We start from the raw sequence: 14913 nt of genomic DNA on the forward strand, positions 1-14913 counted from the left end.
TCACAAGCCGCGACGTCACCGCGACGTCACTGCAGGGTCCTGGAAGCGCTGATTCGAAGGAAGGAAGGTTCCCGGTTAGTACCAGGGCGCGTCAGAGGGTAAGTATAGCGATATTTTTTATTTTTATTCTTTATTTTACACTTAAATCTGAATTCCGATACCAATTCCCGATATCTTAAACATATCGGGAATCAGTATCGGAATTCCGATTCCAGATTCAGAAGATCGCCGACTTCATGGCCGACCCCACACAGGGGTCGGGTCGGGTTTCATGAAACCCAACTTTGCCAAAAGTCGGCGACTTCTGAAAATTGCCGACCCGTTTCGCTCAACCCTAGTAGTCAGTATTCCCACATTTTTAACTTCTGCTTATTTGGTTACAACTTGCAACTTTTTTTGCTTATCGAGAATTTTGGGGCTCAGTTTACACCAGAAACTGGAGAAAAGTCATTAATAAATGTGGATTACAGCATCTTGTGGAGATTTTGTAGCTTTTGGAAGTCAGTGGAGTTTTTATTAAAAAAAAAAACAGCATGTTCTACGCATGATGTTTATCCTGACAGTTTCTTTCACTTCCTCATTCAGATGAGGCCTCGTTTAGCACATGGACAGGTAGTGCATTAGTGATAGGGATCATCTATATTTAAGTTAACCTTGACGTGGTTGCATGGATTTTGTAATCTTTGATCAAAAAATGCTAAGTACCTTATATTTTTACCATTTACAGCAATATTGAAGTTCATGTATTCATTAGTTGCAATGTGCTCACACATTGTGTATGTATATGTTTGTATATTTGCCACCTGTGCATTAATTTAATACTAAAGAATAGGCCTTATTTTTTGGGAGTATACATTGAGGAATGTGGCCCCCAACAGGGCTCAGCACTGTTATCTACACTTCCTTCCAAGAAACATTTTTAATTGCGAGCTGTGTGCCTGGTTTTCTTTTACGTTCCCAATCAGATGAGGTCTGGTTTGTCACATGGAGAGTTTGGACATTAGTGACAAGGATCATCCATTTTTTTGGTTCACCTTGATGTGGATGGATGACTTTTGTGCTTTTTAATAAAAATATGCTAAGTAACTTACATTTATAACATTTACAACAATAGTGGAGTTCATGTATTTATTAGTCGCAGGGTGCGGACACATCGTGTATGTTTATATATTGGCCACCTGTGCATTAATTTCAAATTAAAGAGTAGGCCTGTTAGGAGTTGAGTTCCCACCGCTGCACAGGGGGAATCTCGAACCATGTATGCTGCGGTCTCCCTTTCTACCTCAGCCACAGTGCAGCCTGCTCAGCGGAAACGTCGGTCCCAGGCTCTCACTCTGTCTGATACTGTGCAAAGGGTTACTGCTACCTTTCCAGGCTCTGCTGCTGTTGCCTGCATGGGTCAGCGGCGAGCAGGCTTTTCTGGGACTAAGTCCTGCTTTGCACACACTGAGCATGCCCATGGGAGGACCTCTCTTTGGGGGTCGGGGATCACACGCTCAGGCCCTGTAGCAGCTTCCATTGGACCACGAGGAAGGTCCTTGTCTGCTGCGGCTATAAAATGTTTGCATGGCCGCATGGCCACACGCTAGTGTCAGCCTGTGTTATGAGCTTTGCTACTTGGTTGTCATGTCTGCATGTGGTTAGGGTTGGCTGACCTAGAATACCGGCACCTCCAGTGAGGAGTTGTTTGTGTGCTATGCTGACTGCATGACCACTCTTTGCTTTGCTCAGTTAGGTAGCTGTGATCCTCTGTGAGGTTAACAGGGCACAGCGTTTTCATATCTTCGCGATTCTGTGAAGTTAACAGAGTTCGCTCATACCGCCATATAGTGCTGCCAATTGCAGCAGATATCTCTGCACGGTGGACCCCGGGCTGCGAGCGCACCTTGTTGTTTCCTTCCTATACTCGGTGCATTCCGCAAGCCCTAACAAGGCTTTACTTTATTTTTTTTGTAGTATTTGAGGAATGTGGCCTCCAGCAGGGCTCAGCACCCTTACTTACACATCCTTCCAAGAAACATTTTTAATTTAGAGCTGTGTGCCTGGTTTTCTTTTACACTCCCAATCAGATGAGGCCTAGTTTGGCACATGAAGAGTTTGGACATTAGCGACAGAGATCATCCATTTTTTTGGTTCACCTTGACGTGGTTGGATAGCTTTTGTGCTTTTTAATCAAAACATGCTAATTAATTAACTTACATTTTTAATGCTAACAGCAATAACATAGTTCATGTATTCATTAATTGCAGTGTGCTGGTGCATCATATATGTATACATTTGTAATGTCTGAATGAGTCCATCAGCTTTAAAAGGCTACCTTCTGGCTCTAGCCACTCCATGCAGCAGAACCCAGGGTAACCCCTGTAGCAGTCATGGGGGTGCCATTGGGCCAACTGAAGTGCCTTCATACATTTTTTAAAAGAACAATGCCAAAAGAGAAGGTTTTGCTCATCCCAGCTAAAAAAAAATCTAAATAAGAAGTGATCAAAAACTTTTTTATGCATTCAAAAATGATACCAATAAATACTAAAGCTTGTTATGAAAAAGACAATCCCTTTTAGAGATCTGTAACTTAAAAAATAGAACAATTATGGCTCTCAGGATATGAAGCGGACACAAAAATATATATTTTCTTTAAAAGGTAATTTTCTTGTGCAAAAGTAGTAAAATATAGAAAAGTTCAAAAGTGCCGAGAGCGATCTGCAGATATTAGCATTGGTCCTGGGTCCACATTCGGTTTGTTCTCACCACAGGAGAGCATTTCCTGTCTCAGCATGTCATCAGCATGGCGTGTGAAGACCGATGGCTGTGTGGATAATTTTAGTAGCTGAGCTTCAATCCTTCTCTGTGTATACATGAAAGAGGACTGACTTAGCTAGTTAAAGGGAATCTGTCAGCAGGATTTTGTTATTTAATCTGAGAACATAACGCAGGGGCAGAGAGACTGATTCCAGGGATGTGTCACGTGCTCAGCAGCTTGGTGCAGTTTCAATACAATCAGTGTTTTATCAGCAAGAGATTTTCATTAGAGGAGTAAATGTCACATACCAGACAATCCAGCTACTCTTTGTAACCCCAACCATACCACTGATTGGCAGCTTGACGACAATGTACAGTGGACACAGGAAGCTGCTAGTCAAGGATGTGGGTGGAGTTATACACAGAACAGCATTCTGAGCACTGCTACTTTTTACAGCAGAGAAAAGAGGGATTCTATCAAAACTCCATCAAGCAGTCCGGTAAGTGATACATTGCCAGAATCAAAGTCTCTGCCCCTCCATCGTGCTGCTCTCAGACTGCATATCAAAGACCTGCTGACAGATTGCATTCGAGCTGCCGGGACTTGAGACAGCATTGATAACTGAAGATCATGACACCTTTGGACATAATGAAATTATTGTGAAAAAATATGTTAGTACGTTCCATATAGTTATATGACAAAACACATTTATAAATGCCTCCTATGTGACTCACCGCTACCTCCAACAGATTCCTCACCATGGGTGAGTTTTGATGACCCCAATTCTGAAGACTTAAGTGGATTCCTGGAGGTGAGACCCACATGTATTAGACATTTGTGGCACACCCTGTATATATTTAATAAATGTATACTGCAGGAATACCTTTTTAATAGTACCGCAATCATGCGCCAAGGTAAACAAGCCTTACGTAATGAAATTGCCCCCAAAAATGTAAGTTATATGGAAGATTAGAAAAAAAAAACCATTTGGTGCATATGTGTATATTATATTCTACATCTGCTTAACACATGAAAAGTTCAACACTGGTCAATACTTTTCGGTCGACATGAGTTCACTGACATGTTTAGTTCTTATGCAATGTATTCCCTCTGTCATAAAGGAGTATACAGAGAATGTAAAAGGAAGTAATGTGGCAAACAGCCGTTAAGGAAGTCGGTGCAAACACAACAAGATGAGAAAATGAGGAAGCAGCCACACAGTTCCAGTTGATAGATTTTCACAGTTCGGCTTCAGAATTACGCCTTCTCGTTCAGTGTCCACAACACCCAGCTACATCACAAGGATCTTTTCATATTTATTTTTCTTTCATTTGACCAAAACTAGCTTTCTGGGAGAGAGATGGATATTCATAAACTTCTAACTCAAAAGTTGTCTTAGTCGGGAGACCGTTCCTCAGGACGAAAAAAGAAGAACTGCTCGATATCAGTGGATTCAGGCAACAGGTAAGAGCTCATGTATTGAGGTTATATAAGACATGGAGTGGTGGATATCGTGGTGGGGAAAGGTCTGGTAACACTTATTATCATTGTCCCTGATCATTAACTCTTTGTCTGCCTAGAGCTGAAGATCAAAGATGGTGCTACTCCTCATAAGACTTCCACTAAGAGGCTTAATGGGCATGGCATTACTTGGTCTTGTGTTTCCATGTCATAGAATTGCCATGTAAATTACCAAATTACTAGAATAAGGTCAATGGATTATGTTAGTTATTAAAGACATAATGTTCTATAGAAATGATCCATTTTAGGTTATTTTTAGTTATTTTAGGTTAAGTTGTTTATTTCGTTAGTGCTATTTAGTAGCTATAAATTAATTGCATGAATAAGCTGAAACTTTCACAGCAACTACATATATGTCGTTCTACTACATGACTGCCAATGTAAACACTTATTATAGGGCTTTTTATCCAGTTTTCCTACAGACCTGAAAAGCAAATGTGCCAAATTAGGCAGTGTCACATTCCCCGCTCTTCTAAGACTTTTAATTTATCTCAACTACCATCTCTCCAAAGGCTAGCACCATCTATGGGTAATAATGAAAATAAATATCATGGTAAATATCAGTGGTAGAATAAGACATCGTATTCAAGTGATCTTAAAGGGATTGTCCAGGCAAAGGTGGACATATTATTGTTGCTATCGGGGGCCCAAGAAGTTAGTGGGTCCACTTCCACCTGCAAAAGCAGCACATAAAGGGGTTTATTATGAGGAACTATTGGACTCCAAATTGTTCCATACTGTTCTTGCATAGTAGCCCTCTTCTGTTTTTGTACGCCCCTGTGTCCAGTACTTTATAAAATACCTAATCGCTGGAAAATTGATATAATAAAAAAATAATAATAATAATCTTCTGTTGAATCCCCGGCATTTTAAGATCCGAAGCCGCAGTGATCCCCAATGGTCATTGTTTGCTTCCATGTTATAATGGTCTCTTACCATCATATAAATCTATATGACGGCTGCAGCCAGTCACTGACCTCAGCACAGACCACCACATGATTGCCTACAGTGGTCACAGAACATTTTCACAGTAAATACAAACTATTGAGGACATTTAGAGCATCAGATTACGGTACTTATTATTCTATTACATGTCCCATATTTTCTTTAAAAAAATGTTAAATTGTTTAAGTCTCAAACTAATTCTTTAACCCCATCCTGACATGGCCTGTTTTCTTTTTTGGGTTTTGACTTTACCTTCCCCTTCTTCCAAAAGCCGTTACATTTTTATTTTTCCATTCACATAGCCGTATGAGGACTTGATTTTAGTGGAACTAGTTGTATTTTTAAATTCATTTTAATACCCAATGTACTGAAAAACGGGAAAAAAAATTCCACGTGTGGTACAATTGCCAAAAAAAACCTTTTCCAGCACTGTTTTTTTGTGTTTTGTTTAAATATGGGTGAAGTCGAAAGGTAACGTTCGGAGTCCCATTTTTTATAACCAGACAAGATAAAGCAGACAGATGAGGGACTGGTATTCTCAGACTGGGGAGGGGATATCGGCCCTCCCCAGCCTAAAAATAGCAGCTCGCAGCCACCAATTAGTGAAAACTAATAAAGACACACACAGAAAAAGTCCTTAAATTGAAATAAACACTTCCCAGACCTAGTTTACCCATTTGTTAATGTAAAAGTAAAAAAAATCAAAGTTATACAGTCACCTGTATGCCGATAAGCCATAATGCTGATGTACCACAATGATCCCCAACTCTGCTATATCTGGTTGCATTGCCGAGTGGTGACATCAGTAATGCGACCGCTCAGGCCTGCAACCAGATGACACTGAACTGAGCGAGAACATGGCTGTGTGTGACCGGCGGCAACTTTAATGACATCACCACTGGTCATACGCAGGAGCGTTCTCACATTCCGGACTGACGGGTAACATTTGACACTACTCAGCAATGCAACTAGAAGTAGCAGAGTTGGTAAACTTTGTGGGACATCAGCATTATGGATTATTAGTGGATAGGTGGGTATAAATTAGATTTTTTTATTTTTACATTAAAAAAATAGAAAAAAGAGGGTTGGGGAATGTTCTCCAGGTTAGTACAATTACAACAATACCAAACATGTCCATTGTTTTTATTGTTCGTAGTGAAAAAAAATGTCAAAGCTTGTACAAAAAAAAAATTCTTTGTGTTGACAATTTCTGAGACCCGCAACGTTTTCACTTTTTGGTCGATTGAGATGTATGAGGGTTTTTTTTGCAGGGGAAGTAGATATTTTTATTGATACCACTTTGGTATAAATATGACATCCTGATCACTTCTTATTTCATGTATTAATTTGCACTGAAGTGACCAAATAAGCAATTTTGTCCTTTGATATTTTTTTCTATTCACAATGTTTATTGATCGGATTAATACATTTTATACTTTGATAGATCAGACTTTTATGGATGCAGTGGTATTAAATATATATTTTTTTATTTTTTTTAAATAGGGGAACAGAGGAGTTGGAAGTGTGGTCGACAAATCATCTTTATTGAGCAATATTTCTGTATATAATAAAAATCAGTTTCCTTTGAAGCTCAGCAACAAGCTGTGTTTCAACAGAGAGACGTGATGGTAGACACGGGTGGTCTGTTAATGTCGCTGCCACAGACTGATGGCAGCATTTAACAAGTTAATAGTCGTGGACTACACTTGACTCCAGCTTTGTCTTTTAGAGGCAGATCCTGGGTATAGGGAGGGCTTAGCCTCAGTGTATGAAGCGTTTGTGCCATACACCCACTTCCATCTTGTGCGTTACATGTATAACAGAAGTTGGGAAGGGGCTAGTATGCCACTTCACCTTTTTGTAAGTTATCTCCAAACAGGAATTAAAACTACATTTAGAAATAGATGATATAAACTGTTTTACGGACGATCAGTATGGGATCTGATTTTTTTTAGTTCCCATAAATTTGAATAGGCAAATTTCATCCTGAAACATGGAGTAGACTAGTGCTTTTATATTTTTCAGACTGACATTAGGGCCTTGTGAAAAGTCTCCCATCTCAATAGCTCAATTAAATAACATTGGCAAGTGTGCTGTAAGTGTGCTACTCGATTTTCACATGTCTACAGTATGTAGTATCTTGCCTGAACAAGTCCTTAAAGGGACACTGTCACCTGAATTTGGAGGGAACAATCTTCAGCCATGGAGGCGGGGTTTTTGGGTGTTTGATTCACCCTTTCCTTACCCGCTGGCTGCATGCTGGCTGCAATATTGGATTGAAGTTCATTCTCTGTCCTCCGTAGTACATGCCTGCGCAAGGCAATCTTGCCTTGCGCAGGTGTGTACTATGGAGGACAGAGAATAAACTTCAATCCAATATTGCAGCCAGCATGCAGCCAGCGGGTAAGGAAAGGGTGAATCAAACACCCAAAAACCCCGCCTCCATGGCTGAAGATTGTTCCCTCCAAATTCAGGTGACAGTGTCCCTTTAAGTGTTGATATCTTTCTTTCTTTTTTATGAACATGATAATCCATTTCCATACAGCTTTTTGTTAGGATATATAGATATCGCAGAGGAAAGTACCTTATCCAAGAAATTCCTTTGTTAGTCATGAGTTGCTAAGAAAGAGTGGCTCTCACTCTGGTAGACTTGGCCAGGTCCTCGTTAAATGGCCACTTATACAGGAATGGTTAGTAACTTACCATGACAACATCAACTGATGGCTGTAGGATTTTAGTCAACAATCTAATCACTTTGGCAGCTTACTTTTATTTAAAGATTAACTGGTTACAGGTTACTGCTTATTTTGTTTATTTAGCATTAAAACTATGTTTTAAAAGTTTTTAACAACCAAATAATGCGGATAAGCAAATCTTTTGAAATTTTAAATCATCAGCTATTCCACCTTTTTCCCAAAAATTTCATATATGATGAATGGATTTGCAGCGAATTAATAGAACTCCAAAGCCTACTCTAGGGTTTAACACCAAGTTATCCTCAATAATGTCAAAGTCACCTCAGCAGCTATGACAATGGGCAAAAAGCTAACCTATAACAACCAACAGCTTATTCCTCACACACTAATCTTCTTCACTGTTATACACTATTTGTACAGTTTCGTCAGAGTTTTATGGCTTTCTCTCCCTATCTCTGTTGTTAAGCTGTGAGATGTGACATCCTTTCACTATCCAGATTCACCACAAAATGACTGCTACATTCCATGCCTCTGCTTTTATACAGGCTACTATAGCCCCATCTGTTTAGCTGTTAGCATGTGTTGAGATAGCTGCATCATAGGGAAGCCTAAACAGCTGCACAAAAGGTCGTGTGATCATTCTCAGGCTGTAGTAATTTTCTGCAATAAGTAAAATGGCAGAAGTAATTTTATTCGATTCATGCCAACTGAATGTAAAATTGTCCAAATTTGTCAGAATCATAGAAATCATAACAATTTGAAACAAATTCAATTGATAGATTTTATTAGCTCATCTCCATCAATGCCCAATAGAAGCGGATTGTTTCATAATGTGGCATGTTGCATTTACTGTGTTTAAAGAATTATCTTATTAATATTCCATACTTTTATTTATGATAATAGGGTAACACCTTGGATTTGCTAGTTTCCTCTAGAAATTCATAAAACAAAATGGATCTTTGCCCCTTTAATGGAATGCATGAGATAACATTATTTTTCCTCTGGTAATCTGAAAAGCAAATACTGGACACACCAATGATTTACTAGGCTTAGTAGTTAGGAGAGATGCAAGTTTCATTCATTGCACTCATGATCATGGTTTAATTTTGTAATATTTAATGCTAATATGCTGCCTGAAAAAAATAGCTTTTTCTTTCTGTAGTGCAAGCGTTATTTCTTGCAAATACGGTCAAGGAAACAAAAAAGCTTGTATCTATGCAAAAGCTTATCTGCAGCTACATCCACATTCAACTTCCTTCTTCTCCTTACATTTCATGTCTCTTCATCCACCCTAGTTTTATCTGTGTATTGCCTATATTTTTGAATTAATGTGTCCTATATAGTGTTGAGCATTCCGATACCGCAAGTATCGGGTATCGGCCGATATTTGCGGTATCGGAATTCCGATACCGAGTTCCGATATTTTTGTGATATCGGGAATCGGTATCGGGATTAAGATTAATGTGTAAAATAAAGAATAAAAATAAAAAATATTGATATACTTACCCTCTGACGGGCCCTGGTCGTCACCGCTGCAACCGCCTTGCTTTCGTTCCGAAGAATGAGCGCGTAAAGGGCCTTCGATAACGTCTCGGATTGTGATTGGTCACTGAGCGGTCATGTGAACCCTCACATGACCGCTCAGCGACCAATCACAATCCGAGACGTCATCGAAGGCCCTTTACGCGCTCATTCTTCGGAACGAAAGCAAGGCGGTTGCAGCGGTGACGACCAGGGCCCGTCAGAGGGTAAGTATATCAATATTTTTAATTTTTATTCTTTATTTTACACATGAATATGGAGTTTCCTCTCCTTCAGACCCTGGGATCCATTACAGGATACCTTCCGATATTTGTGTCCCATTGACTTGTATTGGTATCGGATATCGGTATCGGCGATATCCGATATTTTTCGGATATCGGCCGATACCATCCAATACCGATACTTTCAAATATCGGACGGTATCGCTCAACACTAGTCCTATAACTACTTTGTAAACATTCCTGTAGAGCTTAAAGAGGATCTGTCACCAGGTTAAGTAACCAGTTCTTGCTCTTGTTCTCTTATTTTATTTATACTGCCCCCCTTTAGTGTTAATTCATTTTTTAAGAGGACATTTCACCAGTTTTAGCATGTTAAACTGTCCACATCATGCAATAGTGGCTGCAGAGCTGAATAAAATGAGCATATAAAATGAGCACGCCCCCAGAAGAATAATCATCGAAACGCGCGTTGGGGTGGGGACACAGCAGCCTTGACTCACAACCAAGCTACAGTATATATTTATACAATATGCACTTTATCCACATGGTTCGAGCTGTTCGTTCAGAACTGACTATTATTTCAGGTGATTATTGGTTATGTTTACATCTCTGCATTTTCTGCACAACAAGGGTCAAGTTATCCCTAAGGTTTTTTACAATTGTATTTACGGTATATGCACTGAGGCACTTTATAACCAATTGCATTGTTTCTACCTATACAAAGGTAAAACAGTCATATATTCATTTTTGCATAAGCTGTAGCCTTCTTAATTTAATATTTTACAATCATGTGCATTTGTTAAATTTTGAGAAAGGCACTTTGGCCTTCACAAATAATTTTGGTGCTGTTCTAGTTGTAAGATATACTGTTGTGTATATGTATTCAGCTTCCATCCCTGCACATTTGTTTAGCCTTGACGCAGATGGCTAATACAACCACTGAGTCTGATACTATTTCATGCTAATTCTAGAAAAGGTTGTCAGTCTGTTGTTCTGTTTTTTAGTCCGACAAGAGGCATCCATTTTTATACTTTAAATAATTTATGTTTGAATATATTGATACAATTTTGCTATTATCATTAGTTAAAACAAACACATGATCTGTGCACATGGTGAACAAGCCTGTAAGGACACCATTCACACCACCAAGAAACTGAAACGCAAAAAAGGCACAGTAAAACCAAAAATACTCTGTTGCAGAAAATATCAGTAAACAACAACTGCTAGTAAAAAGATGGAAAAACACAGGGTATTTGGTAAATACGTTTTTTGCAAAAAATGTATATTAAGCTGTGGACATGTAGCATAGAACACCTTATATGTGCACGGCTCACAAGGAGGGGTGGGAACCTCCCTAGTCTATGCTACGTGTCCACATTGGTCATTTCCTTTCTGAATCCTGCTCATACAGGTATTATACATATGACCAGGGTTTTTAAATACATGAGATAGGGATAATTTACATTAGTTAGGACTGCTCTATTATGGGTATACCTTGACGTTAGGTAGAGTGGCATAATATACATTTTTTGCAAAAAATGTATTAACCAAATACCCTGTCTTTTTCCATCTTTTTACTAGCACTTGCTGTTTACTGATATTTTCTGCAACAGAGTGTTTTTTGGTTTTACTGTGTCTTTTTTGTGTTTCAGTTATTATTATTATTATGCTCGCTACACTTTGTCTACTCATTTTCTTTCCACCATCAAAATAAAATAAAAAATACTGACATTTCTGGCCGCCCTCCTGCTCGCTACACTTTGTCTACTCATATTCTTTCCACGATCAAGCACTGCATTGCTGGTCTCTTTATTATAGGCCAGATCATGACCTTGCAATACACAGTGACTTTCAAGGCCTGAACATGATCGGAAGTCCTGGCCAATACTGAAGAGGCTGGAGATGCGGCATGCTACAGTGGGAAAATTAGGACCAGACAGCAGGCAACGAGTAGTGAGATGGCCAAAGAGATGTGCGATGATGTATTATTTTTTTTGCTGAATTTGTTCCAACTTGCATACAAATTCAATGTACAAGACCTATTTATTAGGTAACCTGGGGACTGCCTGTATAAGTAAAACATGTAAAAAAAATAAAACTGATTATTTAATATAGAATTTTATAACCCATATACACTTCTACACAGGGCCACGTCTGCCATGAGGCAATATGAACATTGTTGTGAATTCTGCTTTTGGGTTCCCTCCAGTGGTTGTAGGTGGTAATGCAGTTGTCCCTGAGTTGCAGTCCTGGTCAGGTGTATCTGCTGATTGCAGCTCTGACTGGGGTATTTAGGTGTGCAGGATTCATTAGTCCTTGCCAGTTGTCCATGGTTCTGAGAGGTTTTGGATCTTTGTCTGGTTCCTCCTGCCTTGCTGCCATTTCAGCAAAGATAAGTGTCTGTTTTTTGTTTCTGTGGCACACATGCTGTGAGCTTAATAATTCTGTGCTATTCATTTGTTTTCTCTTGTCCAGCTTAGATTGTGTCAGTGTTTTCTCAGTCTTGCTGGATTCTCTGGAGTTGCAGATATACGCTCCACATCTTTAGTTAGATGGTGGAGTTTTTTTGTATTTTCTGCTGTAGATATTTTTGGAAGGGTTTTAATACTGACCGCATAGTATTCTGTCCTATCCTTTCCTATTTTAGCTAGAGTGGCCACTTTTGCTAAATCTTGTTTCCTGCCTGCGTGTGTCTTTTCCTCTACTACTCACAGTCAATATTTGTGGGGGGCTGCCTATCCTTTGGGGTTCTGCTCTGAGGCAAGGTAGAATTCCTATTTCCATCTATAGGGGTATTTAGTCCTCCGACTATGTCGAGGTGTCTAGGATTTGTTAGGCACACCCCACGGCTACTTCTAGTTGCGGTGTTAAGTTCAGGATTTGCGGTCAGTTTAGTTTCCACCAACCCCAGAGAAAGTTCCATGCAGCTCCAAGGTCACTGGATCATAACAGTACAACTGGCCAATAATGAGTTAAATGCATCTCAGAAGAAGGGAAGAAGGGTGTTGAGCCATTTTTTTTTCTGCAGTCTGCTTTATCTTCTCTTCCCTCTTTTTCTCTGGGTGGCTGAGGAGTCTTGTGCTAGCATGGATATTCAGGAATTAGCTTCTCGTGTGGACCAGCTTGCTGCTAGGGTACAGGGTATTTCTGATTATATTGTTCAGACTCCTGTTTTAGAGCCGAAGATTCCTACTCCTGTATTGTGAATTCTGTTGTCGGGCTCCCTCCTGTGGTCATGAATGGTACTTCGGCTGGTTCTGTCCATGGACTTCCTCTGGTGGGTGTTTCTGAGTTTCCTTCCACAGGTGACGAGATTAATTCGTTAGCTGCTGCTCTATTTAACTCCACTTAGATCTTTGCTCCATGCCACCTGTCAATGTTCCAGTATTGGTTTAGTTCACTCCTGGATCGTTCTAGTGACCTGTCTTCCCAGCAGAAGCTAAGTTCCAGCTTGTATTTCTTTGGTTTGCTATTTTTCTGTCCAGCTTGCTATTTTTATTGTTTTCTTGCTTGCTGGAAGCTCTGGGACGCAGAGGGAGCGCCTCCGCACCGTGAGTCGGTGCGGAGGGTCTTTTTGCGCCCTCTGCGTGGTCTTTTTGTAGGTTTTTGTGCTGATCGCAAAGTAACCTTTCCTATCCTCGGTCTGTTCAGTAAGTCGGGCCTCACTTTGCTAAATCTATTTCATCTCTGTGTTTGTATTTTCATCTTACTCACAGTCATTATATGTGGAGGGCTGCCTTTTCCTTTGGGGAATTTCTCTGAGGCAAGGTAGGCTTTATTTTTCTATCTTCAGGGCTAGCTAGTTTCTTAGGCTGTGCCGAGTTGCATAGGGAGCGTTTCTAGTGTGTTTGATAGTATTAGGGATTGCGGTCAGCAGAGTTCCCACGTCCCAGAGCTCGTCCTTATTATCAGTAACTATCAGGTCATTCCGTGTGCTCTTAACCACCAGGTCCATTATTGTCCTGACCACCAGGTCATAACAGTACAGGTGGCCCAAAGTACTAATGCATCTCAATAGAGGGATAAGAGAAGTTCTGAGACCATTTTTTTTTTCTTTGCAGTGTGTTTTGTCTCTTTCTTCCCCTTTACCTCTGGGTGGTTCAGGACACTGGTGTAAACATGGACATTCAAGGTCTGTCCTCTTGGATGGATAATCTCACTACAAGGGTACAAAACATTCAAGATTTTGTGGTTCAGAATCCGATGTCTGAGCCTAGGATTCCAATTCCTGATTTGTTTTTTGGTGATAGATCTAAGTTCTTGAATTTCAAAAAGAATTGTAAATTATTTCTTGCCTTGAAACCTCGCTCCTCAGGTGACCCTGTTCAACAAGTAAAGATCATTATTTTTTTGTTACGTGGTGACCCTCAAGACTGGGCATTTTCCCTTGCGCCAGGAGATCCGGCATTGCGTGATGTTGATGCGTTTTTCCTGGCGCTTGGATTGCTTTATGACGAACCTAATTCAGTGGATCAGGCAGAGAAAATCTTGCTAGCTCTGTGTCAGGGTCAGGATGAAGCGGAGATATATTGTCAGAAGTTTAGAAAGTGGTCTGTGCTCACTCAGTGGAATGAATGTGCCCTGGCAGCAATCTTCAGAAAGGGTCTCTCTGAAGCCCTTAAGGATGTCATGGTGGGGTTTCCCATGCCTGCTGGTCTGAATGAGTCTATGTCCTTGGCCATTCAGATCGATCGACGCTTGCGTGAGCGTAAAGCTGTGCACCATTTGGCGGTACTATCTGAGCATGGGCCTGAGCCTATGCAATGTGATAGGACTTTGAGCAGAACTGAACGGCAGGAACACAGACGTTGGAATGGGCTATGTTTTTACTGTGGTGATTCCACTCATGCTATCTCCGTTTGTCCTAAGCGCACTAAGCTGTTCGCTAGGTCTGCCACCATTGGTACGGTACAGTCTAAATTTCTATTGTCTGTTACTCTGATTTGCTCTTTGTCATCCTATTCTGTTATGGCATTTGTGGATTCAGGCGCTGCCCTGAATTTGATGGCTCCTGCACATCAGGAGGATATCCGCTTTCTGGTGTTGCATAATCTGCATGATGTGGTCGTTTTGGGGTTGCCATGGCTACAGGTTCATAATCCAGTATTAGACTGGAAATCTATGTCTGTGTCCAGCTGGAGTTGCCAGGGGGTACATGGTGATGTTCCATTTTTGTCTATTTCGTCATCCACCCCTTCTGAAGTTCCAGAGTTTTTGTCGGATTATCGGGATGTATTTGATGAGCCCA

The 14913-nt window shown here is 40.3% G+C and overlaps 1 protein-coding gene across 3 annotated transcripts in view; it reads left to right on the forward strand.

The window, feature by feature from the left end:
- Nucleotides 1-3904: 3904 nt before the first annotated feature.
- Nucleotides 3905-14913, forward strand: part of SYK (spleen associated tyrosine kinase) — a 255942-nt gene continuing 244933 nt past the window's right edge. For all 3 annotated transcript variants that reach the window (XM_069762302.1, XM_069762301.1, XM_069762305.1), the window contains exon 1: nt 3905-4204. The gene's annotated coding sequence lies outside the window, so the exon portion shown is untranslated. The remainder of the gene's footprint in view (nt 4205-14913) is intronic.

This window comes from Ranitomeya imitator, chromosome 1 (genome assembly GCF_032444005.1).
Source record: "Ranitomeya imitator isolate aRanImi1 chromosome 1, aRanImi1.pri, whole genome shotgun sequence".
In the NCBI taxonomy this organism is placed as follows: Eukaryota; Metazoa; Chordata; class Amphibia; order Anura; family Dendrobatidae; genus Ranitomeya; species Ranitomeya imitator.